The sequence below is a fragment of the Pinus tabuliformis genome, chromosome 6 (genome assembly GCF_031772625.1).
Source record: "Pinus tabuliformis cultivar Carrire ecotype Pingquan chromosome 6, CPIR1, whole genome shotgun sequence".
Classification (NCBI taxonomy): Eukaryota; Viridiplantae; Streptophyta; class Pinopsida; order Pinales; family Pinaceae; genus Pinus; species Pinus tabuliformis.
In genome coordinates this window covers 942,657,390-942,683,501 of record NC_142292.1, presented here as the reverse complement: position 1 = coordinate 942,683,501, position 26,112 = coordinate 942,657,390, and the positions used below count along the sequence as shown (strand labels likewise).

General features: G+C 40.2%; 1 protein-coding gene across 3 annotated transcripts in view; it reads right to left on the bottom strand.

The window, feature by feature from the left end:
- Window positions 1–26,112, bottom strand: part of MKK6 (MAP kinase kinase 6) — a 338,959-nt gene that overhangs the window by 273,331 nt on the left and 39,516 nt on the right. The window lies entirely within an intron of this gene.

Here is a 26,112-nt window from a genome sequence, read left to right as displayed (position 1 = left end):
TAGTGATTAAAGTTTTAAAGACATTGCAAATCTACGAGTGTACCATTTTAGTGAGTTGTTTAAACTTTAAAGACCCAAATTGGTGTAACCTGCCAAATTTGATGGATGTCATAAGGAAGTTTCTGAGAATGGTGGACAAAGGAGAAGACGAGGAGTGCTTCCGAGAGGTTACTATGGAGGAGCTTCAAGGAGTTATGCGCACTTTTAAAAAGGACAACAATTCAAGTCCTTATGGATGGACCATCTAGTTCTTCTTGGCTTTCTTTGATATTTTAGGTGCAAACCTATTGAGGCTTGTAGAAGAAGTGTGAATGATAGGTAAAATGCCAAATGTTGTCAACTCGACCTTTATTGCCCTAATCCTGAATGTGGATACACCATTATCTTTTGACAAATATTGACATATTTCCCTTTGTAACATGGTGTATAAAATAATAGCAAAGATTGTGGCAGTGCGCTTAAAATCTATTCTCTCTCTAGCAATTTTGACAAAGTAGTTCAGGTGTTTGAAAGACCAACATATTCATGAGGCGATGGAAATGGCACAAGAAGCTTTGCACAACATTAAAACTCACAAAAGCTCAACATTTGTTGTGAAGCTAGACTTATCAACGGCTTGCAATAGGTTTTCTTGGACATACTCACACTTGTTGTTACATATTAGATTCTCATATCGTGCAGTCAAATGGACTATGAATTGTGGGACTAATGCTCATTTTGCGGTCCTCATTAATGGTTTGGCATCCAGCTTCCTCGCTTCCTTGAAAGGCTTGAGGCAGGGGTGCCCTTTATCCCCATATTTGTTTCTTCTCGAGGCAAAAGGCCTCAGCGGGGTGATAACAAATGCAACTAGCTCTAGGCAAATGAAAGGAAGAGTGGTTGGTCAAGCTTCAAAAATGTCTCATTTGTTATTCATGGACGACATGCTTATCTTTTGTTGTAGGGAAGAACGAGACTTCAAGGCCTTTTTAGCTCTCATAAAGATCTTGTGATGGAATGGGAATGGTAGTAAACCAAGATAAATCAACTATTTATCCAGCGAATATTGACAGACATCTAGCTCTACATCTCGGTGACTTATGCCCATATGATAAGAGAGAGTTGAATGATGGACTAAAATACGTAGGGTTCAAGCTAAAACCAAAAAAAAAAATGATACGTAGGACTAGAATTGGGTGATAGGTAAAGTGGAAAACAAAGTTAACCTATGGTGTAACAGATGGCTCTCTCGCATGGGAAGACTAACCATGGTTAAACCATTTCTGGAAGCAGTTTCAGTCTACTAGCATTTGTTGGCAAAAATCTCAAGAGTATTGGGTCAAATCAAGGAAAAATGTTTTAATTACTTATGGAGGGTTAGTGGTGAGTATAAAGGTTTGCATCTAGCAAAGCAGAGGAAAATAACAATGCCAAAAGAACTAAGTGGTTGGGGAATCAAAGATTTACTTTCTTTGGTAAGGCTTTAGCTGCTAGATTTTGTGGAACTATCTCTCTATCCTAAGCCTATGGCGTAAGGTGATAGTGGACAAATATAAAGCCCCTGGATCGTCTATTTATTTGGTGCAAGCAGGTGGAAAAGGTGTGTCAAATGCCTCCAATCATTGCAGGGACCTGTCTAGTTCATTTCCAATCATCAATAATTATCTAGCATGAAAAGTTGGGAAAGGATCTAAGGTCAGAGTAAGGAAGGATGTAATAATGGGTTGTGATTTCCATGTTTTCTCTCAAACACTTTAGTGCAATATCTTCAACAGAATGGAAGAGCTTATTTAGCAAGGTTAGGTGATCCAAATGCAACAAATATTTAGAAACAAGGTTGGGCATCTGCACAGCAACTAGGTATTGATGGAGGCTAGGACACTCTTTGGAATGCATGTATACTTGAACGAGAGTGTGGCCACATTAGATTAATTGAGATAGGGGATAAACTTATATGAAGTTTTAATGAATCTGGAAGATGTTATTCTACAAAGTTAGGACATTGCTCTTTAATCCCTGATATTCATCAATTTAAGGAGAAATGGTGGACGAAACTCTGGAAGATTCAAGCTCCTCCAAAAAGCATTTTGCTAATGTGGTTAATTCTAAATAAGAGTGCTAACTTGGACGTGTTTACAAAGAAGATCTTTTCATCATCCAAGCAAATGTGCATTATGTAAAAATGATAGTGGAGATTCAATGCATTTGTTCCTTGGTTGTCCGTTCACTAAAGAAATTAGGTATGAACTAACAAGGAGGATTGGGATTTGCTCTATTTGGTGAAAAGATTCAGTTGCAGATTGCTTCAAGGAGTTTCTCACTCAAAGCTTGTTATTTTTACTAGAAAGCAATCCCATAAATAATATATGAGTGTGTGTGATTAACGAGAAGTTTGTTAATATTTGATAATCGTTTTACTCCTCCAATGGTGGTGGTGATCAAAGTTGAAGCAAGATGGAGAGAATATAGGAGGGGCTTGATCGCTATGATAGTATGATTCCATGTGAGGTAGGGCCTCTCCTCTTTGAAAAAACGAACCATGGACATTTTTCGATGGGGCGAGCCAACAAGATTCTTGTGACTTGGGTTTTACTCTTTTCCTTACAGAGGCAAATTGGTATTCTTTTAAGAAAATGTTGGAAGAGGAAGCAACAATTAGGAGGGATTTTGGCCCTTCTCTCCTTGATGAAACTAGCAAAAAATCTGAATGTTAACAATCTAAAAATCTTTGGAGATTCTTTGCTAGCCATAAGCTTAGTGCGAGGGAAAGTTTATGTTGGCAATTTAGGACTAGTTTCGTTGGTGTAGCAAATTCAATTGGTGGCCTCGTCCTTTGGCATATCTTTGTGCAACATGTTTATAGAGAACACAATAGGGAAGTGGATGAGCTTTCCAAGAGTGTTAAATTATCCTAAAACTAGCTAAGCAAACAAATCAGATCTAGTTACTTGTTGTAATTATTAACTCTTGCATGCAGCGAAAAACGAGAAAACCAATCAAACAGTGGACAATTATTTCTGCTCTTTTAGATTAGTTCATCATTTAAACATATCTTCAGAAGTCACAAGAACTCCCTTACAAGGAAAAGGGCTTTGAGAAATTAATCTAACAAACAACAAACCTGAAAATTCCAGTATGCACAAAATCGAGACAATGTGCTCTATAATCCATAAAATTGTACAGAATCCGTACGGCCTACTCTGCAATCCATATGATTGTATGAAATCTATCCGGCTGGTTGTACGGCCTGCTTAGCTTACCTGTACAGCTTCTCTTCTCCTTGCTGTTGATTGGCTAACTTCTCCTTGTTGAACCACTGTTGAAACTCCTCACCAATGGCTGAAAATCAGATATCTGATTTTCCCCTTCACTCATGTGACTTGTGAAATAAATGCTCTTTGTGTGTCTTTGTCCTTTGCCCTCTCTTTCTTTTATAACTTTGACATGAGCCAAAAACCTAATCTTCAACAGTTAAGATCTAACCATGAGATCAATGGCTCTCTTTTAATTAAATCATTAAGTGACCCACTTTAGTCACTTTATTAATTAAAAGTCACTTTAAAATAAAAACATTCACTTCATTAATTAATTAATAAAGTGAACCTTCAGAAAAAAAAACATAGGATACATTTAATGACGATTTCCATAAGTAGACACCCTCATGGAAATACCTGTCTAAGCTACAAACACTAACACTCCCTCTTAGTGAGGAAAGTATTCTCCACCACTCCAAGCTTGTCTCGAAACCAAATGAACTTGCCCTTCACCAAGGGCTTGGTGAAAATGTCTACCAATTGCTCCTCTGTAGAAATATATTGGAGCTTGACTACTCCAGCACCCTATCTCTGATGAAGTGGTATTTGATCTCAATGTGCTTTGACCTGTCGTGAAACACTAGATTTTCCAAGAGTTTGATACAACTCTAGTTATCACAGTGGATCACTATCGACTCAAGCTTTTGACCAAACAATCCTATGAGTAGCTTGGGAAGCCAAATGGCTTCACAACTAGCTAGACTGGTTGTCATATACTCTACCTCAACTGAATTCAATGCCACTGAGGTCTGCTTCCTGTTGAACCAAGAAATGGCTACTAACCCCAAACTAAAGCATCATCCAAATGTGCTCTTCCAATTTGTATCATTGATTGCCTAATTTAAATCTGAGTAACCCTACAACCACACACCATATCCACTAAGGTACTACAATCCATATCCTACTATGCCCTGCAAATATCTAAGCACGTGCTTTGCTGCAACCCAGTGAACCTCCCTTGGTTCCACCATGAACTAGCTCATGGTGTTAACAACAAAGTTGATGTCTGGTCGAGTGTTGACCAAATACATCAACGAGCCAATAAATTGTCTATATTGTTTGGAGTCTCCCAACTCTAAAACTGAATGATCAATCTTCTTCATATTGGTCACCATCAGAGTGTCGATCAGTTTGTTGTCCTTGATCCTAAATCTCTTTAGGATCCCCAGAGGGTACTTCCCCTGTCCGAGGAAGATCTCACCCAATTGTTGTCAAACCTCAAGTCCCAAAAAATAATGCATCAACCCAATATCCTTCATCTCAAATTTTGACGCTAGATCTGACTTGCAACTTGCAATTAGTCTCTCTACACCTATCAAAATGAGATTGTCCACATACAACACCAAAATGAGGGGTTCAAATCCAACCAACAAGAAGTATAGGTTGGGATCTACGTCACTCTTGGTGAAGCCCATGCCCTACAGATAATTGCTAATCCTGGCATACGAAGCCCTAAACAGCGATTTGAGTCCATAAAAGGTTTTCTTAAGCCTGCATACATGCGTCTTGTTACCCACCAAAAGTGGGTACCCTAGGAGAACCTTTCTCCTAATCATCTTCTTCTCGTTGGCACCCAACAACCCCTAACAGCCACCTTGTAGTCGATGTGATGTGCCACTTTATCTTTGCCACCTGCATTAGTTGTATGTTTCCTCACCCATTTGTTAAGAGCACATGTTAGAAGGTGGGCAATCTTATCCAAAAGGTATGTTATGCATTGTGCAATCGGATGCTTATGCTTGTTTTTCATTTGGGCATTTCGCATGGATTATTGGGTGACTTGGAATAAGGAAGGGCTTTAACAGTGGTTTTGTTCCCTCAACTTAAATGGGGGGTTAATCTTCAACCCTAGTCTAATGGGACCTCCCCTAATCACCCATGGCTTTAGGAAGGGCATTACTTGGGAAACCTCGATTGAGATAGCGTGGTCCCATTTTCCCATTCCATATTTATCACTTCCCTCCATACATTACAAGCCCTATACTCCACCTCCCCTATCTGGGTCCACATGACCATGGGTCCACTAGGTTTGAGCACACCCCCTCCCCTTGTTCACACATCTAGGTCAAGCCAGGAAATGTTGCCCTGGAGGTTGATGCAGCTAAAAGAAAAGTAAAAAGCATATCATAACCACAAGTAAGAAACAAAAGAAAGAAAATTATAAAATGCAAAACATGGTTGGGACATTAAAATTAACACGTGGGCAAAAGTCAAGCATGAGCTCTACCCCTTATCATTATAACCATCACCCAGATCCTAGAGCAAATGATTGTTCCATCACATCATAAAAGGAACCCTTGCATGTCCCAACCCCTAGTGGGCAATAAATTGCCCCACCTTTAAGGGGATGACCACTACTACACATCATTCACAACATGCTCTCATTTACTAGAGCTTCGAGCAGTAATACAAAGAAAGAAAAAAATTAGAAAACGCAAAAGTTGAATAAGAGGGTTGGAAAAACAAAGGTCGAGGTAACTCATGCATCCACAATTGCTCCCTACTCACATCTATATGCCCAACATGTGGATCTACTCATTATTGCTACCCCTTTGACCATGGCAATTGGTCTTGAGGACCCTTTGTCCAGCTTTCATTCCATCATTTATTCACATGCCACCTATTGATTGAAGGATGTACCAAGGACATGTCTTTCCCCTTAAGCGTTGGGAACACCTAATATGGTCGTCTATTAGCCACTCCTACTTAGGGAGGTAACACTATTATGTGATCAAAGCCCCAAACTTGAAAGGGAAGCCTCATATGAAGTGTCAATTTGCCCTTGACTAACACGCTTGGTTCACTTGATTATTGTACCTAATGGTGAAGATGCAGCACTGGACATTGTGTGTGATTGGCAAGTGGTTTTCATCATGGGCTAGGCAACTTAACTGGGGCCCAAGTCCACTAGAGGAGCATTATGACACCCTACAAGTGAAGCGTTGAGAGCCATGGGACTCCTATCACTTGTAGAGCATCATTCCATTCCATGGGCACCTACAACACCCCCAGCAATTTGCGCTTTGCCCCACATTATTCATGAGATGATGCACTTGGACCAGCATGCCCCAGTCGACTTAGTAGTGTACACATGGTTTGGTAGTTGATCTAAGGCCCAAATGAGGTTTGTCTCACCCCTTGAGACATGGGAGAAATGTTATCACAACTAGACCAGAACCAGTGGAACTAGCCAGCCCGACCGATTTGGGGGCCTAGCCAGTCTGACTCGAGGTTCGGAACTAGTGGAACCAGCTGGCCCAACCGGTTTGGGGACCAAACCAGTCTGGTTCGAGGTTCATAACCAGAAACGGCCGCTTCGGCACCTAACGGGCCAATTTTGTAATGGAACCGACTAGTTCGGCACCAAACCGGTCGTCTCCGTATAAGTTGATCAAAGATGTTTGAAACACAATTTTTTTAAGAAAAAATGGGAATTTTTGAGTGGGGCAAGCCTAATATTGAAGCTTATGGCTCTAGTATTGCTATGCGTTTCATTTTCATCCTTTTACTTAAATTTTTAACATTACCATGAAACGAATCAGGATGTTTGAGAGTGGTTCTGACTTCATTGGATTTCATATGGAGAAAGTAAAATTTAATATCTAACTCAAAATCCAGCAGACTTAACAGTTTTTCAAGATTTCAGGATTGGGGGGATTGCAATGTTTCCATTGGATTTAGTCATGTAAGAGGGTATGGAACTAGTATTTAATCAAGAGCACGAAACCCTCTATGTACCTTGATGTTAATGGCATTGGTTGTTGAACTCCTCTATCACGACCCTACTAAAAATGTACCCATCACTCAAACAAAATCTTGACTCGACATGCTGCATTTTTCTATGTTATTTTAATGCTTAGAGGGTGATATTGATGACAAAAATCCCAATATAGGCGAAGATTTTGATAATAGGTAGGCATTTGTTGTAGCACGATTTTTTTGGGATGCTAGAGGCCATCTAAAGCCATTTTGTTGATGTATTTTCGGTTCAGAGACGGATTGCACTGAATGTTATTTTGGTCATGTGCACCCTTACATGCTATATAAATGAGAACCTTTGCTTATTTGTGCATAAATTATTTGGATTCATATGGATGCACATGAATATATATGTTTTTCTTTAAAATTTGAATATTTTATGTTTTTTTGGTTGACAAGTTTTTTTGTCTGACTCCAACTGGTTCTCGGTTCAAAGGGTTTTCCAGTTTGGTCACTGGTTCAGTTATGATAGCATTGCACAAGAGGGCTAGCACCATCCTCTAAGCCCTCAACATTGGAGCAAAACCAATCTCTTCTATCACCAAGAGATCCATGAGACCCATTTTGTGCCCCACAAAATTGGGGTCCATAGGATGATTTGTATGGAGATTTAGGAGCCAACCCATAAATCCTTATTTTTGGAGCCCTCTAGACTCAACTTAGCACTGAAGGAGCCCAACGCATGCCCTAGAAGGGCCTACACATGCATGACATTATCATTTTAGCCTCTTTGTGGGTTAATTCTTATGTTTTTACATTGGCTATGAGGTTGGCTTGTAACCTCACTTAGTATTTGCCCATTATTTTATGACTTGAGGGGCTTTAGGCTAAAATTAGAGATCATTGAACATGTATAAATTAGAGAGAGATCATTTCAATCTCTCATAATCATCACTTGGAGAATTCGGACCTCTTATAAGAATTCGGACTTGTCTCTTTTTGGCTATTGGAGCATTCTTGGATGCATTTCGATGTTTGGAAGCTATTTTATATTTGTCTTTAGAGCTATTTCTTTGGTGAATGGATGGATATAGTACATGCTATCTTGTAATTGCCTATTGTTGAAGATTTTCTTTTTGAAATTATCTAATGTCTGGAATTTTTGCTTCTAGATTATGCTATTTTATACCCTAATTTGTTGAAAATCATTTTGGTAAAGCTATATAGTTAAGAATTGCACATGTTACTCAATGTATAGCATGTAATGAATGTTCCTAGAGGAGGAATTCTTAATAACTCTCCATCAAATTCCATCTTCCTTTGAAGTGGGTAATTGTTGGGAATTGATACCTAGGGCATCAATTTTCGACCTCCTTCGAGACAAATTTATCTCATCTAGCACGTCCCTAACTCCATACACCTAAAGGATAAGGCACTAGTCCAAGTCCTTGGTGATCATTCTCAATTTCATCCATAAATTTTCCCCTTAAAATTTCGGTCCTCTCAAGGCTAGGACATCTAACTAGGGCTTAGAGCGAAATCCTTTTAGAGAGGTTTTGTCGAGACTTGAAAGTTTAAACATCAAGTGGAGGGCCTTGGCTACTTTACCTCCAAATTTGGTGGGCATCCACATAAGTTTCTTCCACAAAATTTCTTGCCCTAAGTGTTTCCTTGAGAGGGTAATCCTAGTTTTTCTTCCTCAAATAGAGGGCTTTCTTGAAGGTTGTATGAGTTTAGTACTTGTTGAATTACATCTTAAGACCTTGGGAATCCCTAAACTCAAGCAAAATCAACAAACCCTAGGTTTGGTAGAGAGCATATTACCTCTTTGTGAAGCCTTATACTTGAAATTTAAGCGTTTCATGAGAGATTTTAGTCTATCACCTTATACCTTAAACCTTAGAATACCTTTTATAAGTGATCCTATTTTACCAAGACTCCTCCCATCAGTGAAAATACGTAAAGAGCAAGGGTCCATGGTTGTGGTGATAGTGGGCCATTGCCACATTGTTAGCACTTGGTATAGCTTTTCGTCTTGTAGGGTTTCCCTCTCCAAGGCCTACTAGATTTTGGGGTAACATGTCTCTCTGTCGTGGACCTCAAACCCTTGTGGCTACTTGATGTAGACTTCTTCCTTAATGATGTCGTTGAGGAAGATGATCTTCACATCCATCTAGTGGATGCTCCATCCCATCTCCGAAGTTATCGAAAGAATTGCTTGAATAGAGGAGTATCTAGCTACAGGAGCAAAAGTCTCCTCATAGTATACCCCCTCTTTCTACAAGAACCCACAAGCCACAAATTTGGCCTTGTATTTCTCCACACTACCATCTACTGCATGCTTCACCTTGTAAATCCACTTGAAAGTCACAACTAACTTCCCCTTTGGTCTTAGCACAATCTCCCAGAGATCATTCTTCAAGATGGAGTTGTGCTCCTCCACCATGGCATCTCTCCACACCTATTGGTTGGATTCTTACCCAAAGTTGGAAGGCTCTAAGTCTATGATGTTGACAATTAAATCCATGTACATCGAAACCTTCCGCAGAGGTCTACTCTCCCTTAAAGTGGTCCTGGGAGGCTTGACTCTCTCTCGAGCATCTTGCAAGGTCTACTTTCCCACCTAAGCTTCCTAACTAATGTCAAATGAGCTAATTGCTCCTCCTAAACTAAAGGTTGGCTATCTCTGCTACTGGAACTCTCTGCTCTCGGCTACTCCTTCGGTTCCTCCTCTCGAGGCCCCTTTACAACTATTGGTGGATCTTAAGATTTCCTAAATGCCAAGTTCTCGTCGAACTTGACATCTCAATTCACCATTGTCTTCTGTTGATTTGTTAGGAAGACTCTATAAGCCTTCAAATCCTCATTGTATCCCACTAGGATGCCTCTCTCACTTGAGGAATGCAACTTTGTCCTCTTTTCCACAGGTATGTGGATGTAAACTAGACAACCAAATACACTAAGATGTCCTATTTCGGACATCTTGAACATGAATGCTTCCTTCAGTGCCTTATCCTCTAGAATCTAATGTGGGCTCCTGTTCTACAAATACACAATTGCGTTACATACCTCAGCCCATAGACACATCGACAAACTTTAATAATGGATCATGGCCTTCACTGCACTAATTATAGACCAATTCTTCCTCTCTACAACCCCATTCTATTGCGGGTTGTAAGCCATTGTCTTCTCCCTCTTTATCCCTACCTCCTTGCAAAAATCAATGAACTCATTAGAGGTGTATTCACCCTCGTTGTCTGTCCTCAACACCTTGATCTTCCTTCCTGTCATGTTCTCCACCCAAGCTTTGAAAGCTATGAAATGAATGAAGACCTCACACTTGGTCTTCATGAAGTAGATCCAGGTCTTCCTCGAGAAGTCATCAATGAAGGTCACATAGTAAATGCGCACTTTACTAAAGATACTAACATATGCCCTATTAAATCGAAATGGATCAAATCCAAAATGCCTTTAGATCGAGTCTCGCTGCTAGGGAAAGATGCCTTGACATTCTTGCCAAGTGCACACCCCTTGTTGGTCCAGATTGAAGTCTAAAAGCCCGGGGACCCTCTGTCTCAATAATGGTAGAGCTATGTGATGTAGATGACCCATCCTCCTGTGCCAAAGCTCGCACATACTCTCACTTGTGTGCACTAGTGCCTGAGCAGGCTAACCCTGAAGTCTATACAAGTTCCTTCTCGAACTCCAATCCTCACTGCAATCTTTGGACTAGCTCCCTCTGGGCAAATGAACACTTATCCTCTCTGGAAGTTAACCTCATAACCTTTTTCCTCCATGACTGAGATGGACAAAAGGTTCTTCTTTAGGACAGGTACATAAAGTACCTCCTGCACATCAAAGGACCCTCATAACTCAAGCTAGAACTGAATTTTCCCATGTACCCTCATTGCATACTTGGCATCATCACCAAGCTCAGTATGGATCCCTAAGTCATCTTCTGCAAAACTACTGAATAGCTCTCTAGCCTTTGTTGTGTGGCAGGAAGCACCAGTGTCCAAGTACCAAGCGCTTCTAGCAATAGCATTAGTAGAAAGGCAAGACATAAGTGAAAAGTCACTCTCAAACTTGGAAGCAAGCTCGCTCAACTATGTCTCTTTGGTCGCTGCCACTGTTTGTGACTTCCCCTTGCCCTTCTTCCTCTATGGACGCTGAGAAGCAAAATAGCCATTCTTATGGCAGAAATAGCAATTAATCTTGCTCATATCTCTCCTTTGCCCAGATTGTTGTCCCTCTCTCTGACTATCACCCTCTTGATGGAAACTTTCCCTTTGGTCTTCTTCGTCATGCTAACCAAGGCTAAGTTCTCATTTGTTGTTCCTTCTCCCCACTTGCGAGTCCTAGACTCTTTATAATTCTCCTCTTGGATGCAGTCATCCCAAAGTCTCCCCCACTTGGGAAGATGCTCTTGGGCTATGATGCCCATGATGAATGGTTCCCAAGCCTTGTTGAACCCATTCATAGCAACATTCACTAGATCTGCGTCCAATACAGCTTCTCCAATAGCTGCAAGTTGGCCACGGATCTATGTGGTCCTCATAAGTTAGCTAGTCACATTGATGGTGGGGTTAATTCTACATTCTTTGAGCTTAATTTTGAGAATCATTTTCCATCTCATGTTATTGCTTTGAAAAAGCAATGCCAGGGCATCAAACAACTCCTTAGATCTGGTCTTTCCCGCAACATGCAGAATCAAAAAATCCTTAATAGCTTCAAGGATCACCCTTTGTGCCTTTATGTCCTTCTTATCCCATGTTTCTTGCAATAGAGGGTCTACTATTGTTGGTACGTGCGTGCTTGTTGAGGTTTCTGTTGGAGCTAGAAGGGTTGGACATGACTTCCCACAAAGTCTTGCTCCTTCAAGATCATTGAAATTCTTGCCTTCCAAGGTAAGAAAGTTGAAACCCCATCAAGTCAATCCTCAACTTTCACACTAGTTACTGACATGGTTGTCGTAAGCTTTATCTCTCAAGCTCGATGAAGTAACTTGAAAACAATAGATCTGCTTTCTCTCAAAGTTGTCGCTCTGATACCATGTTAGGTTATCCTAAAACCAGCTAGCTAAGCAAACAAAACAGATCTAGTTACTTGTTGGAATGCTTAACTCTTGCATGCAGCAGAAAACCAGAAAAGCAATCACACACAATGCACAATTGTTTTTGCTCTTCTAACAGTTTTGTAGGCACTGCCCCCCACCCCCCCACAGATCAAAAGTTGGAACTACAAACTGTGCTAATTCGTAAGCGAACCGCGCACTGAAAATTTCAAAACCGCACTTCACTTTGAAAATTGCAGTCCCTGGACTTATGGGAACTGTCACAGTTTCATTCACGGTTCTACGAGTCAAACCAGGGTTCTGGCACGGTTCTTCCTATGAAAATTCCTAGATCTAACAATCTCAAGAATCCTACCACAACCAGCTGAATCTACTTCACCTAGATCGTAAATTACATTACAAACTTATTTCATATTTCTTCTTGAAATATTAAAGTAAATTACTAAAGCAGCCTACACCAAATTAAATATGATTATGAAACATAGAAACTGAGCAAGGAAATACAAACACATAGGACATCGTTATTTTTGGACAAATGTCCTCGGAAAAAACCAATGCGGAAAAACCAGTGCAGCAGCTCTGAGGGTTTTATTATTATGCAGGAGAAAATTTGAGTACACTTCTAGGATGCTCAACTAGCAATTCGATACAAAGAGAATACTGGACAAAAGAATGGTGAAATGATCTCACCCTGTCACTCGGAGAATCAGTGACTGATCTTGCTAAACAAGAGGCTCTGCGTCACCCTCTGTGTGGCCTCTGCGCAGAACTACATCACCCCCACTGGGTATTACGTTGCCCCTCTTCCGGATCCTCTGCTGGCTAAGAAAATCAATCTTTTGCCTCTCGGACTCACACCCCAACTCCCGACAACTGAGACTCAACAAACTCGACTTTCCCTCTATGGCGTGCGTTGCCTCTGCGTCAACACTGCGTGGGCTAGCGTCTGCCTCTCTCTCGACGTCTTTCTGTCCTCTCTCTGCCTCGTACTCTCCGAAAATTCCTTCTTTCAGATTCTCACTGCCCTTTTGTTGTTAGAAATCTCCTGAATCGATTTTTCCTCCTGAGAACTTCTCACCTCAAAAAATCAATTTCTTGATTTCTTGATCGATTTCCAAATGACCCTCAAGGCCCTTCTTATATCTTCCTGTTGGATAACCAACGGCCTATATTAACTCCTAATCAAAGGCTCAGATCGTTTTGACTTGATCTCCGTCTTTTTCTAGAAGTTTCACCCACAATTAGATTAATACCCACTAATATTTTAATTTTCCTAAGTTTAAACTTAAGAACCCCATTAAAAATATTAATTATTTTAATATAATCGTCTCTGGGTGGAATTTCCCAAAATGGTTTCTAGGTTCTTTGGAATGCATGTGCCCAAGCCTCCCTGCAAAATTTGAGGCCTAGAGCACATCTGATGCTACCCCAAATCAACACTTCCATGCTTTCCACACAGTACTAGAAAGCACTCACACAGTTTCACAGGGCACTCTTTTCTTTGGAATTTTGGAACCACTATGTGAAGAACCGTGCTCCCCATACATTCCAAAGGTGCTCCTTTGATGCTCCCTAAATAGTTCCTAGATGCTCCCTAATGGTAATGTTAAATTTTTAAGTTGATATTCTCTTTTATCTTTCATTTGCATCCTTTTACTTAAATTTTTAACATTACCATGAACAACCTAAGATGTTTGAGAGTGGGCCCAACCTCAACGAAATTCATATGGAAAAAATATAATTTCGTATCCCATTCAAAATTTAGTAGACTTAACAATTTTTAGGATTTCAAGATCAATGGGATTATGGCATTTCATTAGATTATATCATGTATGAGGGTATGTGATTGGCATTTAATCAAGAGCACCAAGCCCTATATGTACCCCAGTGTTGGTGGTGTTGATTGTTGAACTCATTTGTCATGACCTTAGCAAAAATATACCCTTCACTCAAATCAAAATCATTGATCAGACATATTAAGCTTTTCTACCATATTTTAAGGTTTGGATTAGGAAGTTTGATCAAAATTGGGTAATGTTGACTAATATACCTAGAGAGTCTAGGTAAAGGCAAAGGCTAGACAAGAGGAGAAGAATCTTAATTCTAGATGGTTGATGTTGGAATAATTAATCATTAATGTACTATGGATGCCATTTCTATCTTGATTTGTGTACAATATGCATGCTTTGATATATTTTGCAACTAATTTGGCATTTTGGATATTTCTTTTAATATAAACGCAATGATATATGTGTGTGTGTGCATGCGTCCTTCCGGGGCACTTCACTTCCGAGGATTTTCGGAAAATGACACTTTTGACGCTTTTGATGCTTCGCTTCCAAAAAACACACTTGCTTCGTCCCCACTTCATGCAACATTGTCTTCTAGATCAATTCATCATTTAAAAATATCCTCAAAACTTACAAGAGTTGTTAAATTTCCATGAAAACTCTCCAACTACTTAGATAAATAACCGATAACTGAAACTAGTTAACTTTCACCAAGATACAGGGCCTCTTAAGAACTTATAAGCAGCAAAATAAAAACACAGAGATAAAAACACATCACACAAATTGACACACTTATTTTCTTAGGAAACCCAACAGGGAAAATGTGCTTACTTGATGTGGCCATTTTATTGGTTGTCCTTGGAGCAATTGAATCTATTACAAAGCAAGTTGTCTCTCTTTAAGAAAGTGTCCTGCTTCTCACACAACTCAACTAATACAATTGAGCTTGGTCTTCCTTGATCAAAACTTGATCTTGGTTCCTGCACACAATTGATGCTTCTGCTGTCTCCTTGACTTGCTCTGCAAACCCTACTGTCTTGCCTCAATTCTGCTCATCCTTAACCTCCTTATCCCTTGCATTGATCTCTTATATCCTAGCGCACTTGAGCTCCTATTTTTTAGGACCCTAGCTCCATTTTGTGCACAACCAATCAGCTCCTAAATCCTAACGCACTTGTGCTCCTATTCTTTAGGACACAATTCATGCGCTCCACAATCAAGGCTCTCTCACACTAACTCATGAGCTTTGTCTTGTCACAATCCTTCGTGCACAAAACAATTGTAATTTACTTGTGCCTTCGTCCTTCCTTTATAGATTCGATCCATGCTAAATTAGGCTAGTTCAAATATAGAACTCAAGCTCTGATAGCGAGTTAATTGAGAGTGTTACTCGCTCTCCTTCCAATCATCACTGGAGTTGTTAACTTGTGCTCTCTCCAATCAACATTGGAGATCTAACTCGCTCTTCCTTCAATCAAGACTGAAGACTAACTCGTTCTAACTGAACTATTAACTGCCAACCAATCCTGTAGTCAAATTGATGAAGACTTCCACTTAATTAGACTTCCAACACTACGCATGAACTATTGATGATTATTCCCATAAACTAGAAATAAAATCACCATCACTAAAGTCTAACTCATGTGGAAAATTTGAGGTCTTCACTAGCTAAGGCACAAGCTAAAAGACCTTGCTCGTTACATTTTCAACAAGAGTTCCCTTACAAGGAAAACGGCTTTAAGAAATTAACCAAACAAACAGCAAACTTGAAAATTTCAATCTACACGAAAATCAAGACATCCTTCTATGCAATCCATATAGTTGTATAAAATCCGTACAGCCTGCTCTGCAATTTATACACTTGTAAGAAATTTGTAAGGCTGATCTTCTCCTTCCTACTGATCAGTTACCTTCTCATTGTTGAATTGGTGCTAGAACTCCTCACCAATGGCTAAAAATCATATCTCTGATTTTCTACTTCACTCACGTGACTTGTGAAATGAATGTTCTATGTGTGTCTTTGTCTTTTTCCCTCTCTTTTTGTTGAAGGTGTTGGAAATACATCAACCAAGGGAGTCTCCCCGATGTGAAGTCCCAATTAGACCTCACACCATTTGGAATAGGAGCCCCATCCAGAGTATCGGCCCGATTGCCATATAGTCTTATAGATTCGCCTTGCATTTAGCTATCAGCAAGAGAGAGAAGCGTGTATGTGCCTTTGGGAAAAGCAAGTGTGCCTGGTGAATGTTTGGTTGAAGGTGTATCAAGGTTCTTTCACTACAGCGGGAGGAAAGGTGAGCCTTGTTACCGCTCAAACTAGAAGGGGTCCTAAAAGGGGATCCTTCAAGGGCTACTACTACGCTAAGGGCAACAATGGAGCAATAGCCCAATGTCACTTCGGCTAAGGCTCCCTGCTCTTTACGGACTTTCACCAATGGGAGGAGACTCGTTATGATGAGGATCACGAAATGAATAGAGAAATGATAGGGTGAGGGGTGATCCTAGAAGCCTATTCACAAGAGAGGCTCAAATATGTGGTTTGATTGCTTTGGAAGGCAAGGCTGAAAGCTCTCAAGGAATGGATTAGGGGGAATTTCAAGGTTTAGGTTTAGGGTGTATATCTTATAATGGAGGTTCATAGGCCTTAAAATTCTTGTGAAAGCTTGGATTCCAAGTGATCCTTGAAGAATTACCCTTAATAGTGTATGGGACCACACGAGACCAAGTAGACCTGAGGTTAGGTCAAGGGGGTAGGGTTTAGCAACCAATGATATGCTTGACCTATTATGGAGGGAGAAAGGGACCAAAGAAGGGATTTTTAATTCAAGACAATGTGAGGGTCCCAATGAGGTTTCTAGCCTAAGGAAACCAAGGGCAAGATTCAATCTCGACACTAGGGCTTGAGATATCTCAAAATCCCACAGTCAGAATTTCTTCAAAATTGGAAGGCACCTAGGAGACACACCAACGCAGTAGGGGCCAAGAGATCGAATTTTTTTTATGGGTGGTTTACAAGATAAATGATGCCCTAGGAGACCTAATGGGCTAGGCCTAGAAAAGAAGAGGGAGTAGAATGAATAAGGTTTAAGGTGATCACATTTTGGTGGACCAATGCCTAATCCTTTGGGGAGATTGGAGTCAAGTAGAATTATGACTATGGACTTTTAGATTTTCTAGGTCAAGGAGGCCTCAAAGACAACTTTGCTTAGCACTAGGGCAACAACAAAAGCAGCTTCAAAGACTTTATACTTCGTTTTGCAAGGTAGATGGCTTATCAAGATGAATTTCAACAATGAAACATCCCTAGGAACATTCATTCATTATACATGGCCCATACATGAAGCATTCACTATCTAGAAACAAAATTTCCACAACTTCGCATAAATAGATGCAGCAAATAAGCCCTAGTATAGCGAAATCCCAACAACAATGTATGTGACAAAAAATAGAAAGAAAGAATAGCATTAAATTGTACTTACATGTATAAGAATATATCCAACCATCCAAAATTTGCCATTCAAGAAGCTCCAAGACATGAGAAAATAATCAAAACATCAAAATTCATTGCATGCTCCAAAAATTCATCCTCCGAAAACGATAGCAAAAATCTCTAGAGAGATACAAGTTCCAAATCCAAGTGATGATGCTAAAATGAATCCTCATCACTTCTATTTATACACCTCTAATGAGTTCAATTTAGCTAACGAGACCTACATTAGCCCCTAAAATAAAATAATGTGCAAAATAACTAACTTTTGGTCACAAGCCCATCAAACTAGCTCATAAACAAAAGAATAAACCTCTTAAGAGGTCGAATGATCAATAATACATGTCATTGGACCTTCTAAAAAGCCTGATGAACACCATAAGTGCCATAATGATGAATAGGACTCCCAAAAGTAGTGGACAAGGGGTTGGCCCCTTGTTCTCCAAATAATAAACATGTGATGCTCCCAATGGGTGTGCGGGTACACAAGTAACCTCATGGGTCTCCAAGTAGATCAAAAATGCTTGTAAATCATCTGTAAGGGCTCATATGATGATGTAAGTGATGTCGCATCAGCATACACATCCTGGGTCATCTGCCAAGTGCATGAACAACTATGGGATCGGTTGGACATGGTGAACCAGGTGCATCTTCCTTGTCCAATAGATGAAACTCGAGCAATCTTTGAACATCTCTGGGGATCCATGGAATGTTGTCTACTGTTGTGGAGGCACATGGCTCTCTACACACACCCTACATGTGCCATTGTAGCCCTCTAAAGGGTTAGGACCCCGTATAGGGAGACCAAAACCAAAATGGAGACCATCTATAATCATGCATAAGATCCAATGTGTCCCTTTGCCTTCCAATACAACAAGTCATTAAAAGAAATCGAGTTAAAGAGCTTACAAACCATGGAAACCAAGTGGGCACTTCATAATGGCATGCACTTCCATAGTGGCCTTTGGCATGTGCTAATGTCTTCAAGCGCCAAGGGGGTTTAACAAAGTGCCATATTAAGTGGTTTCTACTTTTAAAGGGGATGATATGTCCAAGGTACATCCTTCAAATAGTGGTGGCATGTAATAAAGTGATGGTACGGAGAAGGGGATGGAAGGAGCAACCTGGGTCACATGCCAAGGTACAAGGGTAGCTAATAAAGAGGAAGCCCAGACTTGGGTATATAATGTATAGGAAGGAGCAATCGTGGTATATGAGTTAACCCGGCTTTGATTTTTCCACCCTTCTTCATATGTCTTTTATCTTTTATGATTTTTCTTTGATTAACTGCTTGGGGCTCAAGGAGTACGAGCATGATATGTAAAGTATAGCAGTGAATACCCCTTTTGAAGTGAGGTGCTTCATTGTCCATCAGGGGTTGGGACAATCATGGGTTCTTAAACGATAAAAGAGGCTCATCTAGGGCCTATAGGATGTTGAAGAAAGTGTAACTAGGTTCGGTCTTCATAAATGTAATTTTGATATTTGTATTTATACAAGAAAAGAAATATTATTTTTGTTATATTTATCAATGAGTTTCTTGCTCATTGAAATAGGTCTAGCACATGTCAAAGTGTTATAGGTAAGTCAAAGAGTCAAAAGAAAATGTTGAAGACCCTCAAGGGCATGTTACACCATGTATATTTATGTATTAGAGTCAAAGATATCCCTCCAAGCAAAGTCACAAGTCCTCTCCATGCAACGACGTCACCAAAGAAGCAAAAACGAAGTGGAAAAGACAAGTTGGCCTAAAGGAGGGATGGTCCTCTATATATAGAGGTTGTCCACTCCAACAACAAGCAACAACTACCTCTGAAATCAGTGAAGAATATAGCCGAGAAAAGGGTGAGAGAAGTCGAGCATAAGGAGCCTCTAGTGCAGTGAAGAAGGAAACTAAACCGAAGTTTAGAAGGCTGATTTAAGGGTGAATTACAGTCACACATGCGAGAAAAGGAGGGCAATCTGCGGTCACTACAGCAGCAATATCACAATCATATATTTCTCTTTGTTTGGGCTAGAAACTTAGGCCTATAACGCCTCCTACTCAAGCGAAACAAGGAAACCTCCCACACATGCAAGAAACTAGGGTTGCAGTGTTGTCATATCAAGTCTGCAACTACACATCAAGAAGGTGCTCAGTTGGTCAAGAGAAGGAAGGTATCTCCATAGGTGAAGAACCTCGCTAAGGATCGCTAAGGATCAAAGATAAAGTATCTCTTCTAGAGCTCACATAACAACGTCTATCACCAGTTGCTAGAAGAAGAAGGAGGACAAAGTGTCGAGGAACAAAATGTCGGAAGAAGGAAGGACTTGACTTGTGCTTGAAAGATATTCTTGTCAAGGGTCTAGGGTTTGGCATTGATCAATATAAGCTTCAATAAGAGAAATTTACGAAAGGGTTTTCCTCTCTGACAGAGAGAGATTTTGCCCTGGCGGAGAGCCAATATCTTGTGTTCTTGTTTCTTGTGTTTTGATAGTTGTTTGATGAAGTAAACAAACATACAATAATAATAAGAGAATAAGATCAAGTTAACAAGTTAAATTGGAAAATTGCTTCACAAATTGTTATCAAGTCTAGAAGAATCCTACTATATCTAATTGCCCTAGATTCTTCAACATGGTATCGGAGCTAAGGTGACACATCAAGGAAAGGGCATCTCAAGAACACTCATAAGGTGACTCATCAAGGAAGGACATCTCAAGAACAACTACAAGGTTGAAGCATTAAGCCAAGAAGTCTCAAACACATCAAGGACAAGAAGGTCTACCATATACTATTCATCAAGGACTACAAAGCAAGAAGCCTTTCATACAAAGACACCTACAAGAAGATCAAGTCAAAGAAGGACCTACATCAAGCTACACCATCTTCAAGGGAAGAAGCACTACAAGTCAAGTCTTACTCTCCAAGCAAATCTCATCATCAAGCAAGTCTATTTGAAGGAAGCAATTTGAAGATCCAGGAAGGCAAGCCATCAAGTCTTCAAGAAGAAAGCAAGACTACTACATCACAAAACTCTATCAAGTAAGTATATGTCCCCTCCTGAATATACCTCAATGTCTTTTTGCAAGGAAAGCAACAAATTGGTTGGGACCACTAACTTCCTTGCATGGAAGAAGAGGACTAATTTACTTCTCAAGGAGAATGAACTTCTAGACCTCATCAAAGGGAATATCACTATCCTCGCTAAGGAACAAACTCAAGCCTTAGCCAAGTACAATAAGGATGAGACAAGAGCTCAAAGGATTCTAATAGAATCTATCAAGGACTCTCTCATTCCTTATGTCTCCAAATTTGAAACATCAAAAGAAATCTATGATAAACTAATAGAGCTATTCTCGGTAAGCATAGCTGGAGAAGTGATATCTCTACGAAATGATTTGTACAAAATGAAGATATCAAAGGAAGGAATAGCTCCCTACTTCATGAAGATCTTTGAGATGAGAGATCAACTTCAAGAACTAGGAGAAGTCATGTCTGATAGAGAAATGACAATTGTAGTACTCAATGCTCTACCTGAGGATTGGGGCAACTTCACATCAAGCATATATGCCAAGAAGGAAGCTACCCCACTAAGTGAACTATGGTCTCTATGCAAGATAGAGGAAACTAGACTCAAAGCAAAGGATGATGTGGGATCAAAGGAGCAAGCATTTGCTACCATGGCCAAGAGAAAGGGAAAATTTGGCAAATTTGGTCCATGAAGAACAAGCAATAGAGATATGTCCAAAGTCCAATGCTTTGGATGCCAAGAATATGGACACTACAAAAGGGATTGTCCCAAACTTAAGAAGGACAACAACAACAAGAGAAAAAGGGACGAAGATCATGTAACTCAAGAAGTTAAAGAAGAAGACAAGAAGTAGAAGACGGAAGATCCTCCAGATCTCTACTATGACTACGTCAACCTATTTACTTAAGTCTTCTTTCAAAGTTTTGAGTAGCATAGGAGCATATAGAGATAGGATAGAATGCATGGTTAAGTAGCATCTTCTATAATATAGGAGCATGGTGTAGATATAGCTCAAGATATTCATATAGAAGGATCATACCTATTATAGGACCTCATCCAGAATGAAAGAATAATTGATCATGATTAAGAATCTTAGAAGGCCTCTATCATCAAAAGGAAGAAACATTTGCAGGATAACGGTCTTCAAGATCCTCTGATAGAATCTTCAAAAGAAGGTTGATAAATAAGAGCAAATGTCTCATTGGGAGTCCCATTCATGGGATTCAAGAAAGGATGATATGCAAGCAAGAAAGGCTACACCAATCAAGAAAAACCATCAAATGAAGCCAAGATGATCAAAGCAAAATCAAGATGAGGTATGTAATATGTATACATCAAAGTTTAAGTCATGTCATCATATATATTATTGAGTCATGGGAATAGTTCTAAAACATGATCAAGCATAAAAGGATCTCTTTCACCAATGACATGCTCGAAAGCATGTACTACAATACAAAGAAGGTCAACATGAAGAAGTGCTCCCATAAGGAGTATAAGGTGGTTGACTAATCAATCCAAGAAGAAGCAAATGAAGAAAGAGATCAAGCATGTGAAGAACACCATGGTCACAAAGAATCACTATCTGACAAGATCCATTAAAGACATCTCCCGAAAGAAGGCATGACAACTCTGACAAAGGAAGAAAAAGATCAAAGGACCCTTGACACCTATGAAGGCCTTGGAGATATTAAGGTGCAGATAATTGATTCAACTCTACAAAGATGTCATGATGAAGAAGCCATCCAAGCACTATTTGATGTTGAAGCAATATCAGGATGAAGTCATGAAGGGCTACTAAATCGAAGTATGGGAACAAGCAAGTACAACTAAGCATCTATGTGATAAATATTCCGAAGCATAGTCAGATGACAAAGGAGTAGCCAGATGATGAAAGAACCTGACATATATCAAGAAGGCCACTTTCCACGAAGGAAGCAATGACATGACAAGCCAGGAAGGAAAGTGATCGATGGTCGGTGCCCTACCAAGAAGAAGTTCAAACAAAGACTTCATGACATCAAAAGAAAGAAGGAGATCAAGCAGCTGAAGGACCCACGAAGAAGAAGTTGTTGATGAATGGACAAGTCCCTAGCTAAGAGGGAGTTCTAACAAGTTCCCAATTACAAAGGAGCTTGATCAAGTTTCTGGTCAGAGGAAACTTGGGCATGTCTTCCTCAATTAAGAGGAAGAGATAGACACAACATTCTTGTCTTCACTTGGGAAGAAAGAATGGAAGGATTGGGTAATCATCTAGCATCCGATACTCTTTGAGGATGTGTAGGGCATCCAAGATAAGAGTAGGCAAGAGGACCGATATTCTTTGAGGGTTGGGAACCCAAGACAAGAATAGTCCTAGAAGGTCATACTCAGTGAACACCCGGGTGGGTATGTACCTTGAGAGACAATGATTAAGGTGTCTATAAGTCATTGGTCTCGCCAACATTGTGCTCTGATCTTATGAGAGATAGAGTTGTTAGTCAAGGCCTTTCTATAAACAATGTTGGTTACTATGATGCTATAACAGATGGATTGCCAATCCGATTTCTCTTATGCGAATTCTTCAAGATTGAAAAATAGCCAAACACCCTGTAATGATCTATGAATACACCTCCTTAATTAAGAGGGAATGTTGAAGAAAGTGTAACTAGATTCGGTCTTCATAAATGTAATTTTGATATTTGCATTTATACAAGAAAAGAAATATTATTTTTGTTATATTTATCAATGAGTTTCTTGCTCATTTAAATAGGTCCAGCACATGTCAAAGTGCTATACGTAAGTCAAAGAGTCAAAAGAAAATGTTGAAGACCCTTAAGGGCATGTTACACCATGTATATTTATGTATTAGAGTCAAAGGTATCCCTCCAAGCACAAGTCACAAATCCTCCCCATGCAACGACATATCCAAAGAAGCAAAACGAAGTGGAAAAGTCAAGTTGGCCTAAAGGAGGGACAGTCCTCTATATATAGAGGTTGTCCACTCCTCCAACGACAAGCAACAACTACCTCTGAAATCAGCGAAGAAGATAGCCGAGAAAAGGGTGAGAGAAGTCGAGCATAAGGAGCCTCTAGTGCAGCGAAGAAGAAGGAAACTAAACCGAAGTTTAGAAGGTTGATTTAAGGGTGAATTACAGTCACACGTGTGAGAAAAGGAGGGCAGTCTGCAGTCACTACAGCAGCAATATCACAGTCATATATTTCTCTTTGTTTGGGCTAGAAACTTAGGCCTATAAGGCCTCCTACTCAAGCAAAGAAGAGGCTCTCCCAAGCGAAGGTAAAAGGAGTCAAATACACAAGGAAACCTCCCACACGTGCGAGAAACTAGAGCTGCAGTGTTGTCATATCAAGTCTGCAACTACACATCAAGAAGGTGCTCGGTTGGTCAAGAGAAGGAAGTGATCTCCACAAGTGAAGAAACTCACAAAGGATCAAAGATAAAGTATCTCTTCTAAAGCTCACATAACAAGTTCTATCACTAGTTGCCAAAAGAAGGAGGACAAAGTGTCGGGGAACGAAGTGTCAGGGGATGAAGTGACAGAAGAAGGAAGGACTTGACTTGTGCTTGGAGGATATTCTTGTCAAGGGTCTAGGGTTTGGCATTGATCAATAGAAGCTTCAATAAGAGAAATTTACGAAAGGGTTTTCCTCTCTAAGAGAGAGAGGTTTTGCCCTGGCAGAGAGCCAATATCTTGTGTTCTTGTTTCTTGTGTTTTGATAGCAGTTTGATGAAGTAAACACACATACAATAATAATAAGAGAAGAAGATCAAGCTAACAAGTTAAATTGGAAAAGTGCTTCACAAATTGTTATCAAGTCTAGAAGAATCCTACTATATCTAATTGCCCTAGATTCTTCAACATAGGAACCAGGGTGATGGCCATGAGAATGGGGTAGAGCTCATGCATTGGCTTTTGCCCACGTGCTAAATGTGTTTGTCTCGGCCATATTTTGCATTTTGTGGTACATTTCCCTATTGAATGTGGCCAATTATGATTTTTTCTCTTCAGCTACATCAACCTCTACGGCATCATTCCAAGCCTGACCCAAGATGTGCGCAAGGGGAAGGGGAAGGGGAAGGCTAACCCTATGTGGACCCAGTGGAGGAATGTGGACCCAGGTGGGAGGAATGATGAATGGGGTTATAATGAGCAGAAGGGGAGTGATATATGTGGATGAGGGAGCGGGACCACGCAACCAAAATCAAGGTTTCCCATGAATTACCATCCTTAAAGCCCAAAGGTCAATAAAAGAGATCCCACGGGACTAGGGTCCAAGGTTAACATCCAAAAGAGGTCTAGGGGACAAGAGCACAGACCTAGCCCACTCTTTCCGTCGAATCCCCCCATTAATCCATGCCCAAAAGTTTCCATGATAAGTAAACTACAATACTCAATTACCAAATGACAAGCCATACCTTTAGATTTGGGAGGCCCACTTTCAAACATACGATCATGACAGATGGGTAAGGAACCACATGGCTGGCTCAAGTGGCGGAGAAGTGGCACAATGAGCTAGTTGGCGGCTGCAAGGGGCTGTTGGCTGTCGGTTGAGGACCATCTTCTAGAAAAAAATCCTAGGGATATCACCCACAAAATGGTGGGTAACAACCTCTAAGAGAGAGGTAATAGTACCACCCTAGTAGAGGCGTACACAAGCGAAAAGAGAATCGCCTAACATCAAGCAAAATAGTCCACATAGATGTGACGATTGTTACAACCATTACAACACATTTTCAATTAGATAAGCACTAAAATAACCGAAATAGTTCAACTACTTTAGTACAGGTGAAAGCAAACATGAATCATAAACATTCACAGAACAATCTTACAAATATTCACAATCCATGCATGAAAATGTGTTGGCCATCAAGCTTCAAGTATTAAGTAAAAGTCCCAAGATACATGAATACAACGAACATCACTAGCTCCAATAGTGGAGCATTGGAGCCACGACTTGCTCCCCAAAAGTACTAACTTTGTCTCTTTGATGCCTTATGGGAGAAGCCAAGGTGAAAAGTCCTTTGCTTGTACAATGAGGGTGTATATATAACAAATGGGGTGATCCTTCACCTCCCTTGTGACTCTTGGACTACCCTCATGACTGTTTGACTTTACATGATTTTTCAACTTCCTACATGACTTTTCACATTACATAGATGACTCTTGGACTTCCACTTTACATTACATTTTCCAATATAAAATTACATAATCCACAAATGATGTGGCACATGATGACTCATGACACGACATGACATGACACTGATGACATGGACTGCATGATGTCATGGCAATGTCAAGTCACTTTTGTTGTTGCTTTCTTTGTGTCTTCTTGAAAAGATGGTGCATGTTCTTCTTCTTCCTTCTCCTTATGACTTGAAAATAAGGAGTTTTCAATGTGGTCTTGATCTTCCATCTTCTGTTATAATCCAGTGTTCCTCGTCTTCTTACCTGATGATCATCTTATTTCCTCAACTCCTTAGGTGTCTTCTAGCATGGTCTCCTTCCCCATCTCATTCATCTTCATCTTGTCATGACATAATAGAATACCTGCGACTACAATCCACCCATGACAAGACGACATCAGTATTATAAACCCCTAGCCAAAGATGCTTCATGAAATCACTTCATAGGGCTGGAACTGATCACTGGTCGAGTGACTGACTCAGGGATTGCGCAATTCCAGAGGCCAAGGTCCGACACTGAGGCTTGAGACTGCTCAATGCGCAGTTCAAGATGGCTAGGGTTAGAGGATTACG